This window comes from Ischnura elegans, chromosome 4, assembly GCF_921293095.1.
Source record: "Ischnura elegans chromosome 4, ioIscEleg1.1, whole genome shotgun sequence".
In the NCBI taxonomy this organism is placed as follows: Eukaryota; Metazoa; Arthropoda; class Insecta; order Odonata; family Coenagrionidae; genus Ischnura; species Ischnura elegans.
The window spans coordinates 94,086,570-94,106,000 of record NC_060249.1 but is presented as its reverse complement, the minus strand read 5'-3'; positions in this window follow the sequence as shown (position 1 = coordinate 94,106,000).

The window sequence follows — 19,431 nt, the reverse complement described above, 5'->3', positions numbered from 1 at the left end:
CACACTCAACATAATTCTTTAATGTTATTTCGTCGTAGTTCTTTTATGTCGAGTATCGAGTATCTTTCTACTAATTAAATTCGATTTTTATGAATAGCATGGATAAGGAACCGATTCTTTATCGTTGATGGAAGTCAAAGTTTAGTGCTGAAAAAGTTACCTATGGCATTTTCTAAGTACTTTAAAAGTATTCATAATTTTCAACCCAGCCGAAGAAACTACAATCGTATTACCAAAACTCATATGGAGATTCCAAATCATGAAAAAATAAATAGCTAAAATCCAAATAATGCTATTTTATTAAATATTTATTTGTTATTTTAGAAGTTTCCTTGGAGTAAAGAACTTAATGATTCAGGGATATTTGGGATACTTATATCTCTACGTATAAAATATATTTCCTGCCTGTTGGCTCATATTATGTTGATCGAAGGAAATAGTAAAGGCCAACTTTTTCGTGCGAGAATAATAATGGTGGCACGTAAACGTTAGCAAACAAAGTAAAATTTTGGTAATTATAATGTTGTTTCGGAATCCAGAAGGGGTTCAAGCAGTTATAGTGTTACCAGTTGAGAGTTTTGGGTAACAGATGGAAATTGAAGACGGAGAGGGGCAAAGGATTACCAGGTGATGTTCCTCTTGTGGTGTGGAGATTGAAGGAGGAGTTCGCAGCAGTGGGAGAGGCGAAGGGTTTGTCGTGCGGCGTCCTAAATCTAATACTTGGTTTCTGTGTACCCAGAGTTGGCGAGGGCAAATTCCTAATTTCAACCCTCCTAATCCTCTCCATCATCCTAACCTACATTAACCCAATTGCTATTCAAGAAATCGTGGAAACGTTAGCGCCGGCAACAGAGACACCGCAAACACGGGAATTGTTAATGCTGGTGGGCGGAAAACACTCTGTCTCTGGTAGGAAAATGTCATGCGATCAATTGTTATGGCTTTCGAGAATAGCGTCTTTAAGTTTGGAGAAGAATAGAAGGTACATTTTTGCTATTTTTTGAGGATGAACAGATATCTGTACATTCGAACACCAACTATATTATCTTATGCTCAATTTGATTTAGGTTCTGAAAATGCCTACAGTAAATTATAATCGCGAAATACACTCCTTTCTTCTGGAGCGAAATCGGTACTTCTCCAGTCATTTATCACGATTTTATGTTAAATAGCCATTGGAATACCAACATGCCATTATTAAATGATATTTCGTTTAGGGTAGGTGATGGGTAAGGTGCTTTAAGGGGAATATTAAGACCTAACTAATTAAAGTCGTGTTTAAAAAATCTCTTTCTTATTTTTTTAAGGGCTTATTTTTTGTCAACACTCGTGAGTCAACCCATTCTGAATTTCGCGACCACTCTTATCCCTAATCTCTTCTTCGTTCTAAAATATATTTCAATCGCAAGCGATAAGTCACATGTTGACAACGTCCACTGATGTGGCTCCCCTTGCTTCTTTAAATCTACCTCCAGCATCTGCCGAATCACTTCACTGTTTCAGTCATACATTCTCCAACTCCTTCTCGCTCGATGCCTCCTGTGAAATCGCCTAGCCAGGTAACTTGAGTTTTAGTTGACCCCTGAAGAACCTTTGTTCAAGTGCTGAATTACTCAGATTCACTTCGGCCGTAGTTGCCATGAGGGAAGTCGCCTTGATGGGAAGAGATTTGTGAGGATTTGAACGGCTCAACGGGAAACGTTAACGGTAAGAGAGAAAGAGCAGTACGTGCTTTCTAAACCTCCCTTGTTAGCGTCATTGCTCATGCAATTAGTGTTTACGTCTTTCTATGTCCGTTTCATTTACTGGTTGTTACGACTACTTTTTCCTACGGCATAAATATAAAATTAAAGGAATCTTAAGTCCGCCACTAAAATTGTTGCCGCACCGCGTGCTTTAAAATCAGATTTCAAATGGCCACTACCAGCCATCGATTTCCACTAAGCACGAGGAAATACACGGCAGTAATACATAACTGAGACAGTAAAACTTATATAGCACACATTTAACGCATGCGAGACGATTGTCAACTTAAAAAAGGCCACTTCCACTAATTGTTATGGCTAAAGTCACACCAAACGAGATACCGCTGCCTAGTGGCGCCTCCGAATAAAATGCGTGGGAAACGGCAACAAATATAACGCCTAACCGCCATGTTCTTGGCGTTCCTTTAATGAAGTCCCCTTGACTTAGAACTTCGGTTGAGGCTATAGCAGTTCTTCGCTTGTTGACCTTGAGTCGTTCTTTCGAATTCAGTTTGGATGGTTATCTCAGTTTATGGATGTGTATTCGCAGCTAAGTCATCGTAAAATAGAAGGTTATGGTTTCAATTACGCTTGCTAAATACCGGAGCGTTTATTATCATTGCTTTCCCCATTACTATAGTGTTTACAAAGAGCTGCTACCATTAAAGCTGTCTTACCTTTTCCCGTACGCATTAAAGGCGTTGTCGACTTTCTAGAGGTAGAATTCTTATTTTCGATTTTCTTTTGAAATATGCGCGTTACGTTCTCTGAGAACTATTTCAAAACCTTTCGTTTTTAAAAATTAAATTAAAAATTATTGCCACGGTCACAAATCAAGCTGCCAATTCCTTTTCCCAACTTTTCTCAATTCTTATGGTGAATTCTCAATGGTGATACTATTTCCTTATTCTCTATAATATTAGTTTTCTTTCCTTACGCGGCCAATGGTATATATCGTTTACGTGTAAAGGAGTGATTTAAAGTGTATGAGGTATACGTTACATAAGAATAGTTCGATTTTAATTCCAGAAATAAATATATCAAACTGTCAATTACCAATATTTTGTGGTCAAAATCGTATGAGGCGTTGTCCAGTGATTAATAAAATATATTCATTGGTTAAATGGCTGAAGTTATATTAGATTTTTAGGCATATTTATTTATCGGTTCTGAGCAGAGAAATATCTTCCACTTCTTACCTTTTCTTAGCATATATTACGCTTTTTTTCATTCCAGGCTGCTAACTTTATTCCTTCGAAGATCAACCATGAAACAAAATCCAAACATTCTCCACTAAAACTCCTGCAGTTTTGCTTTCGATTTCTAACTTTGACTCTGTAAACGATACAATTTTGCTATTATTCAATTTGTTTCTTGTATTGTCATAGTGTACGTACTATGTACATCCCTATCTATATTTCTCGTGAAAAGGACGTGCAAAATGATACAAAATGTTTGTACCATGAATGTTGACAAGGGTCCTCTATACATACTCTGAAAATTTCAGATGAAATCGTAAGTTATGTACAAATAATGTGTCACGAAAGACAAAATGCTGCCGGTTCAGCGGAAGTGGTCCATCCTGTTGAAAGGACACATCTCTCTTCTTTTGAACTGTCGAATATTTTTGCAAAAACATACTCATTGAAAATGCGTTTTCATCTTAAATTTCACGATATATAGAGAATATCTTCACCAACATTTTACTTAAGCTCACAAATTTCAATTTTAAATCAGATAAAATAAAAACTTCTAATTTGCACACACAAGGTGCAGAAAATGTTTATAAGGATCAAATCTTAATGTTCGTAAAATTTCATTGCAAATATATGACTGTTAAACTTGTATTTCGTCATTAACAAGATCGGTTAAGCGGGGGTTATCTTGTCCTCTTCAGGCTCTTCCGTGCTTCGGGGTAGGCTAGCAAATGAAGTGAAACAATCAGGACCTGCAATTTCAGCCGAGAAATGAAATGCGTTTAGATTCTTTTCTTCTACATGGTTGCGTCCATTAAGTTTGTCGGGTTCGGAAATTCAAGTACTCGCGAGAAATCGTCGGGCGTTTCCGGACAAGCATCGCGTCTAAAGCTTTCCACCCAGACTTGAATGTTCTCTCAACGAAATGCTCGCATCTAATTACCTTCCTGTGAATTAGTGTGCTTGTAACGAATTTCGGTTGAAAAATGGAGGAATTCAAGTGCCTGCGTCCAAAAATTTCGAGGGGCCGAAAACGTTTTACAGACTTAATTCAATACCGCTTAATTCCAATGCTCCACGTATGCCGAAGTAGTGGTCGGAAATTGAGTACATTCATGTAGCACGCTTCGAGAAAAACTGGATATCATATCCCTGTTTCTCTTCGTCATTTTTATTTTTTGACGGGTGTATTAAAAAAATAATATAATCTTTTTTATCCTTAAATTGGCCGTTATACAGCAGCAAATTCACTTCAACTCGATGTGCTGTGCTTTTGCGTGTTTTCATAGAAGCGCTCCGAATTTTGAAAGGAAAAAATGCTTTTTTTATAACCTTTTCATATGCCACCGTAAGCATGAAAAATTTGTTCGCTTTACTTTTTCATGATGTTTATTCAATTTTCCTTGCCTTTCACTCGCCCGGAATGGCGATGCTGTAAAAGTACAAGCAATATGAACTTTCCGTCCCACGATCTGCATACTTTTCACTTTAAGTGTGGATATTTTGGATCACGGTTCCTCTCTTTGTGAGCCTGCAGCTGAGGAAAAAATGAAATAAAGCCAAAAATTGCTTTCCAACTGAGTTTTTACTTGATTTTCTGGAAATTTGATGAGTTGAGGTCAGATATATGAGCATCATTCTGAGGAGATTTCATTTTTAGTGACCGCATGCTTGTTTGTCAATAAATTTCTACGCTTATGTGGATAATTTAATAATTTTTAGTATGATATAGTAGCTTACACTATGCAATTGTTCTTTTAACCTACAATTACTTCATTTTTAGGATCAGGATCCAGCTACAATTCTATTTTCTAACATTAATCCACTTGGAGTCATATTTATACCATGTGGAAATAAAGTATTTGATCTGGAATCGATGATAAATTCCTTTTTTTATATTTTATTGAATGTTGACCCGAAAGTAATGGATATAAACATGAGTAAATCTTGTTCACGGTTCGTTAAATTGGTGGATATTATCTTTCCGTGGGGAATTATTCTTTTATAATGTACTCAATCATCCTTATGAATGTTTCTTCGAAATGATGATACGGAAAATGTAGATTTTCCGGGCTTTACTCCGCGTTGACCAATATTTTTTATTTATTACGTATTGCTACAAGTCGGCTATTGCCTGGTAGCAGCATTAGTTTTAAATAAATGAATGTCAAGACTACCTATCTAATAGCAAAGTAAAGAAACAGTAAGTACACCTATGGTATAAGAAATACATTAATTAATACATCTAATATCATACAATTAACAAATAAAGATTGACACAAATAACCCAATTACCAACTCTACATAATAAACCACAATGACATCAACAAAGGATCGATGAACACTTATTTTTGAAAATCGGGGCATTTACGGGGAAGATCTTTAAAATAACTTCAGGTAGGTATTTCCACTCCTTTGTTCCTCCATACAGGAAGAATATTTTCAGCATGTTTGTTTTTGGCAATATGCAAATAATCCCTTAGCAGTAAGCGTAAGACTATCTTCAGAGTGTCATTTTCGACTTGAAGTTAATCTGCGGAAAGCAAAAATGATGAAAAGCAAGGGATTGCGAAGGAGGAATGCATGTTTGCTATACTTAGCTTACGTCCATCCTTCGCTTATCGCACTGATGTTAAACATTTTAAATAAAGTCTTTTCTTTTTTCATTTCTCTACCCCATATTTTGTTCTAATAGTTGAAGTAACTCTGTACATTTTTCTGCTGAATGCATGATTGTCTTTCTTTAATTTTGACCTGGTATTGAAATACTCTACGCAACTGTTTGAAGGAATTCATCTTGTTAGAAATTACTAATAAAAGGTTTGAAGTTTGAAATTATCTAAACCAGGGTATCTCCAATTTACTAGGCTACGAGGGCCACATTTCAAATTTCGCCCCGCGGGCCGGATAGCAAATTTGCCGATGACTGAAGTATTCGATTCCAACGTCTACTGAAGTCTCCAGCGGCGTATTTATTATTTACGAACAGTTGAAGGCGACTTTGACGTGTAGTACAGCGCTGCAATGCTCCTAGCGGCGTCTCACAGAGTTATACGAGCGAGAATCGCGCGCTACTTGAAACGAGTGTGCGGGCCGGATGAAAGCCCTCATCAGGCCGGATCCGGCCCGCGGGCCGTAGTTTGGAGACCCCTGATCTAAACAATCATTATTTTGTGTATATTTTTCATTGCATACACTTTATAATGCCTAACTCATATTTTGTCGACATTCCCAAAAAAATTAAGTTTAACAGTTTAACACTCATTTTTAGCCATTTTATTCATAACTCACGGTGTCTGAAACGCAACGTTTGATAGTCCTACCATTTCGCATAACTTTTTTTAAATTTTCATAAGGTGTACTTCTTCTTTAATTTATGAAAAAATTGAAATGAAGTTAACTAATTTTATGTTTCTTTCTATTCTTTTTCATGCAAGAGTTCCTGAAGAACTTCATTCAAGAAATATTATAAACTGCGCTGACTTTTTTACTAATTTGTGTTAGTCTTATAAAAGACTGTACTAGTTCCTAATAAATACCTATTATTGTCGTCTTTTTACGTTTGCTTTCATTAGTATGCATCTCCCTAAGGTAACCCTACTGACTACTGTCATAATGTCCTTGGTTAGTGTTCCCTCCAAACACCAAACCAATGAAACTACTCTATTAGGGGTTAGGCGGAAGATGGGCTATTTTGCCTCAACCCCGCCCGTATAAAGGCATCTATTTATCCTCATAATCTGTTATTTGGTGATTAACAGTTCCTATAAAGGAGTCAGGTAAGCTTACCTCGTCCTAATAGCGTGAAAAGCCGAAAATAATTCTCAAAAATGGAATCGTAAGAAAGCATGTTTGCAGTGATTTGAATTTGGTGGCAATTGCTGAGCATCTAATGTAATTTGACGCTAATGTAATTTGAATATGTTGTTGACTAAGGTCTTTCCTAGCAATGACGTTTCTCGTGGAGTGGAAACCCTTTTCTCTAGGCACTCAAAACGTCGTTGAATTTTATCGAAAAAATGGGCGTTTTGAAATGCACCATTTGGTAAATTTGGGAGTCCATCCGCAACCTGCTCACAAACTCCCCGAGGCTCAAAAACGCCTCATCATAATGCGCCGAGTAGGTTTTTAAAAGGCTTGAAACAGTGTTATTCTCCCGGATAAATTAGACCAAAAGGAAGCTGTTTTGCTTGAAGCTTAAAGATATTGTCGTTCCTTATGAAAAATTTTTCAGCCATTAATTTTTTAGGGGAAATATTTAAAAAAAATTGAAAGGTTCACAATTATATTTATAAAAAAAGCAACATATGCTTGGTGGGTTATGTAGCATGGGGTGTTTTTTCTAATATATTAGAGGTCCTTGTTGCCACTTAAAATATGTTAGTGAGCCAAAGAAAACTTATTCCTTTATTTTTACAAAGTAAAGCCTAAAGTTATCAGTTACATTATTTGATTTTCTCCATTTAAAAGGTAAGTATATGAAAGCAGCTCAGAGTAAGGATGGGGGAGAGTGCGCTTTGGCTACTGCGCATGTAGTCAAGATCCCGCACTTACATCCCACACTTCCCGCACTTCTTCCCACAAGAAGAGTAAGGATTCCCGCACTTCTTCCCACGATCACGTGGTAACCATGTTGATGACAGAATCTGCTACTGCGCAGCCTGAAAGCGCCCTCTACCCCAATCCTTACTCTGAGGAAAGCAGAGGAGAGCAAACAATGGGCGCCTAAGCAACACATAATCAGCTGGTAGGTAAGTGAATAACGTCCCAATTCCAGCAATGCAAACAAATTTCACTCGTTATCACACAAACACAAAGTATTTTTTTTATCGATTTACTGCTGTGAAAATAGCTTAAAAATTATCCCTCACTTATACATCAAATGCAAATAAATATGCAGCAACAAAATGTTTTGCCGAAATTATCGCCAATGCACTCAATTTTGAAATGAGAGGATCAAATGATGCTGTAATAAATCCCAGCTGCAGTGGCAACGTCACCACTTAAGAGAATACTTACTAATCTATTATACGACTATCATGGCCGGACTCAAACATACCAAGGTTAGAGCGTATTTGGCGTCTTGGGGACAAAAATAGGTGAGATTTGAGTCTTGCATGTCCACGGGAAGAAAAACATGCCAGGAAGTATCCCGGCATATAGCTCCGCTTGACTTTAGCTGTTGTTGTTGTCGGGTGACTACTCACCCTACTCCACTATGCTGCGTTCACCATTGGCTGGCGTGGTATCACAGAGGGAGTGTGGGGTGCATTACGGGAAGCCAACCTATTAAGTCGCCGGTCAACAACCCCGAAAGCTGCAGAAGGCGATACATTTAGTAAACAAATTCTAATGACAACATTTACAAACACACCTCCATAGATAACATACGACCCTAATAGTCAGCTTCGAAAATGTCCAATTTAGATGAAATCTGCGATCCTAGATTTTAAAATTTGAGTGATTTGGGACTTGTAGCACCACGGCGAGAATAACATATCAGAAAGTATCCCTGTATGTTGACCCACTTAACTTGAGCTGTTTGTGCCGGCAGGCGACGAGTCACCCTCCTTCCAATCCTATGTTTGTCATTGGCTGGGTTGGTGCCAAGCGAAAAGAGGATAAGCGCAGGGGGTGACTTACGACTAGCCAGCTGTTCAATGGGCAGTCAACAACCACGAAAGATGCGAGGAAAAACCTAATAAAATTCTAATGATAGCATTTACAAACACACCTCCACACATAACATACGACGCAAATAGTCGGATTCCAAAATGTCCATTATAAAGCAAAACTGACGTCTCAGAGGAAAATGTATGAGGTATTTGAGGCTTTTATCTCCACGGCGAGAATAACATATCAGAAGGTATTCATGTTAGTTGCCCCACTTAACTTGAGCTGTTTCTGTTAGCGGACGACTACTCACCCTCCTTTCCCAATGCTCTGTTTGCCATTGGCTGGCGTGGTGTTCAATGAAAAGAGGAGACGCGGAGGGGGTGCTTTACGACTAGCTTGCCGTTGAGGGTAAGAACCATAAGGCAGGCGTTCAATGGGAAGTGTACAACTTCGAAAGCTGCAGAAGGCTAGGAAAAACGTAAACAAATTCTAATGATACCATTTACGAGCATACAACCTGACATAACATACGACACTAATAGCCGGCTTCGAAAATTTTGTCTTTGAATCCAATCTGACGTCTCAGGGCCAAAAGTATGCGACATTTGAGATTTCTTTCTACATAGCTAGAATAAAATACAATGAGCATTATAGTTCAGAGTACCTGTATTGCTTCGCTAGAAAGACTCTCCTCATACTTCGGGAGATATTAAGTCCGGCAGGAACAAAACGAAACGACCAAACCGCTTTGGCGGCCGGATGAGAATGCTTAATGGTGATTTCTAAAGTTTTACACCGTGATTTTGGTGAGAAATCTTATCCTCAGTCGTCTATTAGTCAGGAATTTGTAGGTTGGATTAATTCGCAATTAGGATACAGCTATTGGTCACCATCATTCTCAGCGTTGTAATTTGCAAATAAAAACACTATTGCAATATAATTATCAAAAACCTAAAAGCTGCTTTATGACATTAAATAAGTATAAAAAAGGATATATTTATGTTTTTCCATAAAAATTCATTTTTATTCATATTTTAATCATAAAATTTGGAATAATCTGTAATAATACAAAAATTAACCTTATTTTCGTCATTTTAAAATCGAACCAAATATGATATCGTGGTTAGCATAAATTATCTGTAGAAAGAAGGCACAAAAATATTTTGGTCCGCCGAATCTGAAATTCCGCTTTTCTCTCGAACTCTAGTCATGAGGAAACGCCGTCTAGCCGAAAAGTCTAGCCGTGACGCTTATTCTTTGTATTCTCAATAGTTTCATAAAATGACTTCGTCATTTGAATCCCGAACATACGTCTCGCTATTTCTTTGCTCTAATAAATATAAATATTAATCATTAATAACCCTGATCTGCTTCCTTTAATAGAAGACATACTGTATTTGAAAGCCATTATGTTCCTTATCCAAAAATACCCCCTTTTTCCCATTAAATACTGAACTGTAGTAAGTGCAGTTTCTTTTTTAATATGTTAGGAATCAAAAATGGACAACACATATTTTATATTTTATTTGCCGAATCAGAGAATGTCTCCCATACTTAAAGCTACATATCTTTCCAGAATGAATTATATCCTATTATCAACCACTCTTATTTAACGTAATTATCCGAACCTAGCTTAGTTTTCTTTGAAAATTTAATTTACTACAATAGGTAGCTTATTTAACCCAAAATACTGCCTCATTCTTAGTAAATATAGCAATGCTGTGTAAATTTTGATTAGCAATTAGCTAGTGAAATTTGAGAAAATATTTACTGGGAAATGTATACACTGAATTTTTCACATTAATACATTCTTACAAATTTTCATTCCGAAATATATTTTCCGAATGATTATCGCTATCATTGTCAAAAAAATTAATGCCTGATATTTCTACTGCGCAATACTAATGAAGTGTTTTTAAAAAAAATTAATTATTTGTTTTTCTGATAATTATTTTAATAATTGTTTTAAATATTATTTCAATAGCCTTATAAAAAATCGATTGTAATAATTTTAACATCTATGTAGCAAATGCTGTTGCCATTTAAGTAATCTGCCCACGTTATACGAATATTACGGGATTAAAGCGTTACTTTCCCTGACACAAATACTCTCTGTTTCTGATTAGCTGCTGCATTCCTGTGTGCATTTTGATTCATGATGATTTAGGAATCATATGAATGATACAGTAATTTACGAATAGAATAAAATATATTCACTTCTAATCACAACATAGTCTATATAAAATTCACTTTCACTCAGCGTAAGAAGCGTAGAAGACAAGCCTAAAGAAATATTCTGATGCTGAAAGGACCATGATTTGCAGACTACTTGAATTTTTTTTACGATATCTCAAATAAAATTCTGTGGATGAATGTATTTTCTTGCCTTTTCTTGCCTTTTATTGGCTTCTTTCACTTGAGGACGATATGCGGGTGGTATTGTCAACAATAAGACCTGATACAAAGAGTTTGTGTTCTAAGCATCAATCACAAGTTTCACACTGAGTATACATGCATGGTGCACTGTGGTCTATTTGTGTGTTTGTCTTGAATCATAGTGTAACACTGTAACTACTTGAATACATTGTGCAACTACAGTAAAACTTGTCACAATTACATATTTGTATCGTAATACTATTTTTTTTATTAAGGCAGAATCAGTGTAAACAGTATTCTCATATCGTCTGGGACTAGGTATAAGGTGTTGTTGCATGCAAACTCTCGAAATGAAACAAATAAATAAATAATAATAAAAAAGCTACGGAGATTTTAAATATCTATTTCCTTATAAGGGTGCCGGGAACTTTTGAAAGGCTTTCCAAGGGTGCCTCAAGCAAGAAAAGGTTGGGAACCACTGCTCTAAGGTATCTACGAAGCCACAAGTATCGCACAGACCTTATCGATAGGTAAAAATGCCACCTAATTATTTCCGTTCTCATAGCCGTGACTTTCGCATGCTATTTTAAGGCAATCCTTCACAATAACAACTAGTCTTGATTTCTCAGTTTCGGCCTAAGATGCGTACGGGTAGTCTTCGATAAAAGTTTCCAATACTGTTTTCAGGTTTCCCAAAAATTTTGAATTCCATGCTGCTTGAGTGTAAATGTGAAATTGGTTTAACTTTCCTTCCGATAGCTACCTACTTTAAACTATCAATGGTCCTCAAAGCAATACAGTTGAACTTCTTTTTTTTTCAATTGTTCGTAAAATCCGAACTACATCTTTACTAAGAATTAAACATTAAGTATCATCTTACATGATGAGGTTTATAATTTTCGCCTCTATTTTTAACCATAATACGAAGAATTTCTGCCGAAATCTTTCCTGTCACCCGAGGGTCGGAATCTGCTAGTAATGATTTTTGTAATACTTCTTAGGTAGTAGATTTTCTGTATCAGAATGCTCCCCTCATTAAAAGAGAGCTAAGCGTATTTATTCTGGATTAATTAGGGAAGAAGTCGGATGTATGTGCTTCAGGCAAGGAATTTGTACGTTCTTTGTTCTCACAAGAGATTTATCTAATTACGAAGGAGGCTTTGAGAGGCAGATAAATAAGGAAGACATATTTTTCCCAGAAAGTTATTTTAATTATCTTTTACCTAATTAAGTGTGCGTAATCCACCTCTGAACGATCGTTGGCAGTGAAATTACACAGATTATATTGTTACAACGGAAATTTTGAAGGAAAGAGGACCCTCATGCATATTTAATGGAATAAATATGTGTTTTGAATCTCCGACCTCCGGGCATGAATGATATGATAAAGGCTAGAGTATACTTTTAAAGTAGAAACTACGTTTATGAAATTTACCGTGATTAAAAGATACTCTAGCTAGCTAGCTAAAGGTCCGACAAGATACCCATGACGTTCAATGCCGGCTGGATATGCTTTTGTACAGATGCGTTCGTATGCTCGTAATTCTACATGCAGGGTCAATTTTCATGCAAAAATCATGAGTTTACAAATTATCTTTAACAGCGTGTTAAATTATGTAGGAAATAAAAAGAGCGTTTTTATAAGCCTGATATTTTCCTTAAATAAAACTCCTTAATGAGCAAAGGTTTGTAATCGCAGCACAAATCAATCGTTTTCTCAGTAGCTAAAAATAAAACAGCCCGTTGCTAACAGTAAGCGACAAATAGGGATTTCGTGATAGAACCCTTTCGTCCGGGGTTGTTAGAGAAACCTATAGGTCGTTTTTAGTCAATTAGCGTGGATATTTAGTGGAGAGTCTTATTTTAATGAAGTTAGGGCGCAGCTGTGAATGAAAACACGAATAGGGTGGTTTCCAATTTCTTTTTTATTGCCTAAATCGAAAGATCGTTTCTCGTGGAGTACGTATTTCACGCTCTTAGATTTTAAAATTACATCTATTTTTTGCGATTCTATGAAAAGTGAAAAATTTCAAGCGCGCGAAAAGACGACGGCTAAATAAGAATGCTGGGAAAAGCCCGTGTGACGTCATTCTGGTTCCGGCTGCCGCCGTAAGGCCACCTTGGTGCGAGGCTATGAGCGCCGCTACGATGCAGGCTGCTAGCAGGTAGCGGTTGGCTTAAATAAGGATTATTAATACCCTATCAAACGAAAAAAAACTTTCCGACTTTTATCTTATTAGTTTATTTCATTTTTATTTTCTACGTTTCAGTGGTGAATCATGTAATCGTTTAAACCGGAGCTGTAAAAGAAAGATCTACCGAAGAATTGTAATGACATATATTGAGCAAATTTGCAACTATTTTTCCACGTGGAAATTTAGTTAATTAATGTAAGTTCAATGTACCAAAATTTCCAATGCCTTATTATTGAATATTGTTTAGTCAGCAGAAGTAAGCAAGTGCGCAACATTTCTAGGCGATTCGAATAGTGAGAAGTGGGTTATAAATCAATTGCAAGATTTCATCGATGAAACAGATGGAGCAAGTTAAGAAAAAATCGTGTAAAAAATAGCGCCATCTCCATAATGAGATCGTGTACAATACTCGAAATACCAATGAATTTTTTAGTAGCATCGCGGAAACATTCGTCACAAAATTCACATGACATTTCCTCATTGGCTTTGTCGTTCTCTTGCCAAGATCCAAGAAGGTATCCATGACGTTCAATTTTGGCTGTATGTGCTTTTGTAAAGGTGCGTTTTTATGCTTGAAATACTAAATTTGGAAACTATTTGCATGCAAAAATCATGGGCCTATCCTAAGGGTTATTACTCAATAGCTTTAATTCGGGGACAAATACGGCATGATAAATTATGTAGGAAACAAAAAGAGAAACAAATGTAACCTCACATTTTCATTCGGTGGTCAACCGTAAAAGGGATTGATAGATACAGTCATACCCGACGAAGCTACCATTTTCAAAATGTTCGTGGTACCTGCTTTTCAAGCCTTTTTAACGCCTAGTATATCTTCGCTCAATCACAATAATCCCTTGGGATCGTTCACATTGAGAGTTCTGTCACTGCACTCGCCTCTACATCCTCCGCCCCGCGGGATCTCCCACGCGTCCCACTACAACTTACTGCTGTACATACAAATACGCCTCCCTTCCCTCTCTCCTAATTCCCTTGCCACTTGCCACAATGCACGCAATGGCTTCTGCCCGTGTTCCCGGTGCGTACTGCCCCTTGGGGTGAAATGGAGCATTCAGAAACATCGACGAAAATGAGGTTGCTGGCCCAAATAGGCTGAATGAGGCAATGGCACTAACCCATTTGGGTCAATAGGCTATGGAAGTGCTTCATGTTCAATGCATGGATGCGTGGATATTGGAAACTATCGGAATGTCAAGTGAGCCGATAACGTAGGTTTACCAGAGGACACTTCCTTGTTACATTGAAAATGCTAACATGCACCCATTTTCAATTCGAAGAATTGCACTCTGTGAGATATTGTTATCTCTGGCACTAGCTTATCGCTCTTTTTTTCTGTTTCTATCAGCCAATACTTCTTCGGTATTTTTCTTAAGGTACAGAATAAAGGATCAACTCATAACATTATATGAAGATACTGAAACCCATTGTTACATGCTATAAATGTGCTTCTTGTTTATGTTCAGCCAACCTAAACCCTACAAAACATTGTCCAGATATTGAAATCGTGATCAAGGGTGTAAAAACTATCTTTCAAAGATAAGTTTAAAAGGCTGTCTATCTCTAATCTATAAGCACAGAATAGTCTGTCCAGTCAAGGCAAATTGAGTGAAAATAACTGTAAATGCTTTATATTTTGCAAAAGAAAACCGCATCTGAAGATAAGACTGAGAGAAAAAGGAAAACATTCAGTTAAACTTGGGAAATTTAAGGCCTTTACATTTAAAAAGTACGAAGTAAAAGCCACTCCATTGCAAAAAACAGAAGTTTAAGATTAGAAATGGTACGCTAACATCTTTCAATGGTAGAGAAGTTGAAAAATTAATGCATTGTATATAGGTATCAGTCTCTCCTGGGACGCAATAAGTTTTGATGATTACATGTTCCTCATTTTTCAAAAAAAATATTTGTGTCATTTCAACTGAAACCACTCACTACAAAGGCCAATTAGTACCCGTTTAAGATTTGAGATCATAAATGGCCTCTTGATTTCGATCATGAAAACAAGGATTCATTTGTGTGCTGAGCAATCATTTTTCATTTCATCAAACTTTTCCTCGTTAAAAATTTTAACGTTAACACATAAGTAGTTTAAATATGGATAGTCATTGGTCGCAAAAATTTTAAAAGCCTATTTATAAGTTCTGCTTGCATTTTATAACTGTCTAGGTAGTTCTCTGCTCATGCTGCCGGCTCTCCATGCAATGTGACCCTTAACCGGTTTGAAAATTAGGTTAATAAGTAAAACTTTAGGAGACGCTTTAAGAGTTATTCTTTTTCTAGCCCTGTATATTATTCTGTACTATCCTGTCATAATGATACATCTATGAATTATTGAAATTTTCATTGCAATTGTTTCTAAATTTAACCAATAAAAGTTTATACCTCTATGTTTATAAATTAAAGTTATTATCATTCCTTTTAAATTGGTAAGCCATAAATAAATTATATTTATTGATAAAATAAGTCATATTATTCATAATTATTGATATAATTGAATATAAAGAATTTCCTTAAGGTAGAAAACTATTTTCAATCATAAAATCAAATACTTGTTGCCGTGGAGTAACTCGAGCCTCAAACCCAAATGACATGAAAATTAGCACAGGAAGTTGTTATGGTGTGGGTTTGAGTGGCCAAATTTGGATGAGATGGTAATAATTCATCTGGAAGACAAAGAATGGGAGTTGGGCTGGAGAACGATATGCAGAAAACAATTCCTTTATGAATAATACCCGATGATAAAAGACGTCATTAGTGATTAAGGAATAAATTTGCTTGGGCTCCTTCCAAAAGACGTTTCTGAAAGCCTTTGGGAGCCTCGATAGAAGTGGAAGTGTGCAGATGGAAGAGAAACTAAATTAATATGACATGAAGTGATTGCAAATAGTTTATGGGAGACTTTTTTGAAGGATATTACATTCAATTTTCTATTTCATCAACCGTTTTAGTATCTTCTGAGTGTTTATAAAGCCTATCGCTTGGCAAAATTGCAAAATCCTGGTAAAAGCCTGCCCCTATTCAGCGACATCTCCATCAGATGTCCGCCTTGATATCAACGGCAAAGCTTCGCGTTGGCTTCGGCATAACACCGCCAGTATTTTGCTCACTGGCCTACGCTTTCGAGAACCTTAAAAATGGCTTTGAAGAACCTAGAAATGTTAAAATAAGTAATCATCTCCATATCCATTGATAGGGAGCTTTCAGGCAACTCAATTATTTATCTTTAACCCTTCGCTGCATAATTAATCCTTTTTAAACCCCGGAATAAAATTTTGCCTCAAAGAATTGAAAGCGCAATGACAAATTTCATGGTAAAATGGAATTTTAAGATTTAAAATGCTTCCAATGTACAATGCGTTTTCGTGGAAAGCAGCTATACCTATGCATATTACTTTTTATTTATTGTGCCTGTTGAATATAGCTATTCATTTTTTAAATTTTTATTGCCCTATCCATTGCCCCGTAAAAGATAGGTATTCCTTCTCCCTAAATTCAAGTGTAAAAGTTTTCCTTGAGCGATGCATTTTTCTCTGTAGTATTTCGTTCTGTAATCCGCTTTCTTACTGAATAGCTCCCACCATGCATAAAAACTGACCCACCCTTGTACGTTGTACGGTCAAAGGATAGGCATGCACATAAATTCGCCTTGAAAGATTTGGAGCAGAAGGATTTCAGAGCCAATCCAAATCCCAGTATGGAGAAAATTCGATTTATCAACATTGCTAGTCAATTATTTTATGTTTGTTTTACGCATCTAAGTACCTTTTTGTTCTTTTCTTGCTAACACATTGCTTCACAATAGCCTTAAAAATTAATATTTTAATTTCTATGCTGTGAAATTGACCAAAGATTTTTATCTCTCGTGAATATGGCCCTGGTTTTTTTGTAGGGTATAATTCTTCTGTGCTATCCACTAGTTTGGGTGGGGCATTATTATTTAAAGCTGCGTTCATATTTTTTCCTCTCCCTTACATTATATTCCTTTCGTTCTGTACACCTGAAATCCACAAGCTTAAGCGAGACCTATGAACCAGTAGGAATGGCGAAAGAGAAATAATGGTAGTCATGTTAACCTTAGGTAAATGATACGAAGCTAAGTTCCCTTTGAACAAAAGTGAAGCTTTCAAGGCTGACGTGAATTGGTTCGGGTTCTTCTATAAGCTTTGCCGACTTCCATGAACCAGTAAGTATGGTGTTAGAGAAATTAAGCTTGTCTTGGGAACTGTACGTAAATGGCAGCGAATAATTCCTTTTGAGTAAAAGTGAAGCTTTCAAGGCTGCGAAGCCAAGGTTTGGGGTCTGCCGTGAGACATTTCCCGCGGCTTTAATTGTGAGTGGGAGAAGGGAAAACGACTTGAAGGAAAGGATGCCAAAGAATAATAGCACAGGTAATTTTGCTCGAGGGGTGAGCGAGGAGTCATAGCATGACGTTGAATGGGCTATTGAGAAATAACCAAAGACGCTAACTTGGAGAGAGGGAAGATAGGAATGCAACGTTAATGGGGAAAAAAGAGTGCAGAAGGAAAGGAAGACAAGTTCTGGGACTGGGGGATGAGGATGGTAGCTGTTTACTTCACATTCCTACTCACTAATATTACAAAAGAGGATCCTCGATTCGGTCTCTAAATTTGTTGTCGCTCACTGCGCATTTAGAAGGGGTTTGCAAAAGTCACCACCCGCGGCGCTGACAGACATCGATTCAAGTTTCTCGGGAATACAAGGTATTATTAGAGTTTTAGCCGAAATTAATATACATGGTGATGCAATACATCCAATTCATAACTTTTCAATGCTATTTCTCGCAAGCATTATACAGCAAAATATTGGGAAAAAAGTTGATCGCATCACCGCGCCGCGGACATTTTTGAAAACTGATTAAAAAGTGACAGAAGCGGCAACATGAATTATCCCCCTGTGAATGGAATTGGGCCTCCTCTATGCAGTCCCTGTGTTCCTAATAAGTTTGAATTTTGAGCGTAAAAATGAGTTTTTTACTGCCACATGGAACCGATAAATATTGAAAGCATTTTCAGTTCTCTTTCTTAAGTTTTCAAACCTGAGGTTGCGGTACATTCCAACTCTGTCGCGTGAACCACGGTGAAATTTACAAAATTTACCTCACTACCAATTGCAATGTCTTGGTCTTCCTCGGCGATTTCTTGCGTCCACAATTCCTGCTATTCATGGTTAAATCAACCTGGCACTATAAAGCGATATAAAAGCATTATTAGGTAAATAAGATAATAAAATAAAAAACACTGAACTTATAGAATTAACATGCTAAAATATGTAACATATAACAATACTTAATAGCCTAAAGATCACATTAAATCGCACCTTGCTGGATCGGTCCGAGGCCGTATGAAGGGGTATATGCATTGCATGAAAGACATCATGTAAGTGTTCGACTACACAAATAATGGCGCTTTAAACTTTAAAGGTGTACCACGGAGTCATGATAAGAGCTAATAATGCTCATTCACAGCCTGTCAGGCCCATTTCGCCTAAACTCACTACGCAATGCCAATATTACGCCTGACGAAAGGTTAATTGATATATTTACAGGATGAGGACGACTGATTTTCCTCATCCTGTTGGAATTCCGCTCTATTAGGTTCTTATCCCGTTGGCTATTTCAAATATCTCTCTATTTTGAACTCTTGATTTCAGTTATGTTGATAATGTTATGGCATTAGGTACCTGAATACACGTTTTAACTTTGATTCGCTGGTCCAAAAGCCATTTTAAGGTTGTTAAGGGAAACAACTTCATTGGCCTAAAAAATTGTTCTTACGCAGGAATGAGTTTAACTACCTTTTAAGTTCATGAACTGTGACAGAAAAATACTTAACTAAAACTCGAATTTTTGAATAACCGATTAAAACAAGCGACTGGAGACACCTCTCCTAAGTTGTAAACGATAATTTAAAAACTTTGGCATGCTTTCTCAGCTTATTTAACAGATCTGCATATAGTTGAATTTATAAAACCGCTAAATTTCTTTTTAATTGCAGTGTAAATTTTAATGTACCTGCTCTCAGGCGATTTGAATAATCGTTCACAATACCTTGCGATTTATTCCATTCCCTCAATTGGCCTCCTATTTGCTTCGATAGGTAATTTGTTGTTTTGCCTCATTGCATTATAAAGAGTTATCTTGAAGGGATATTTTTTCTCCGTGTCTCTTCTCATAGGAAATCGCTCTTACCGTACAGCTCCCTTAAGCCATAAAAAAACCGATCCTCTGCTGGAATGCACGGTCAAATGATAGGCAAGCGCATA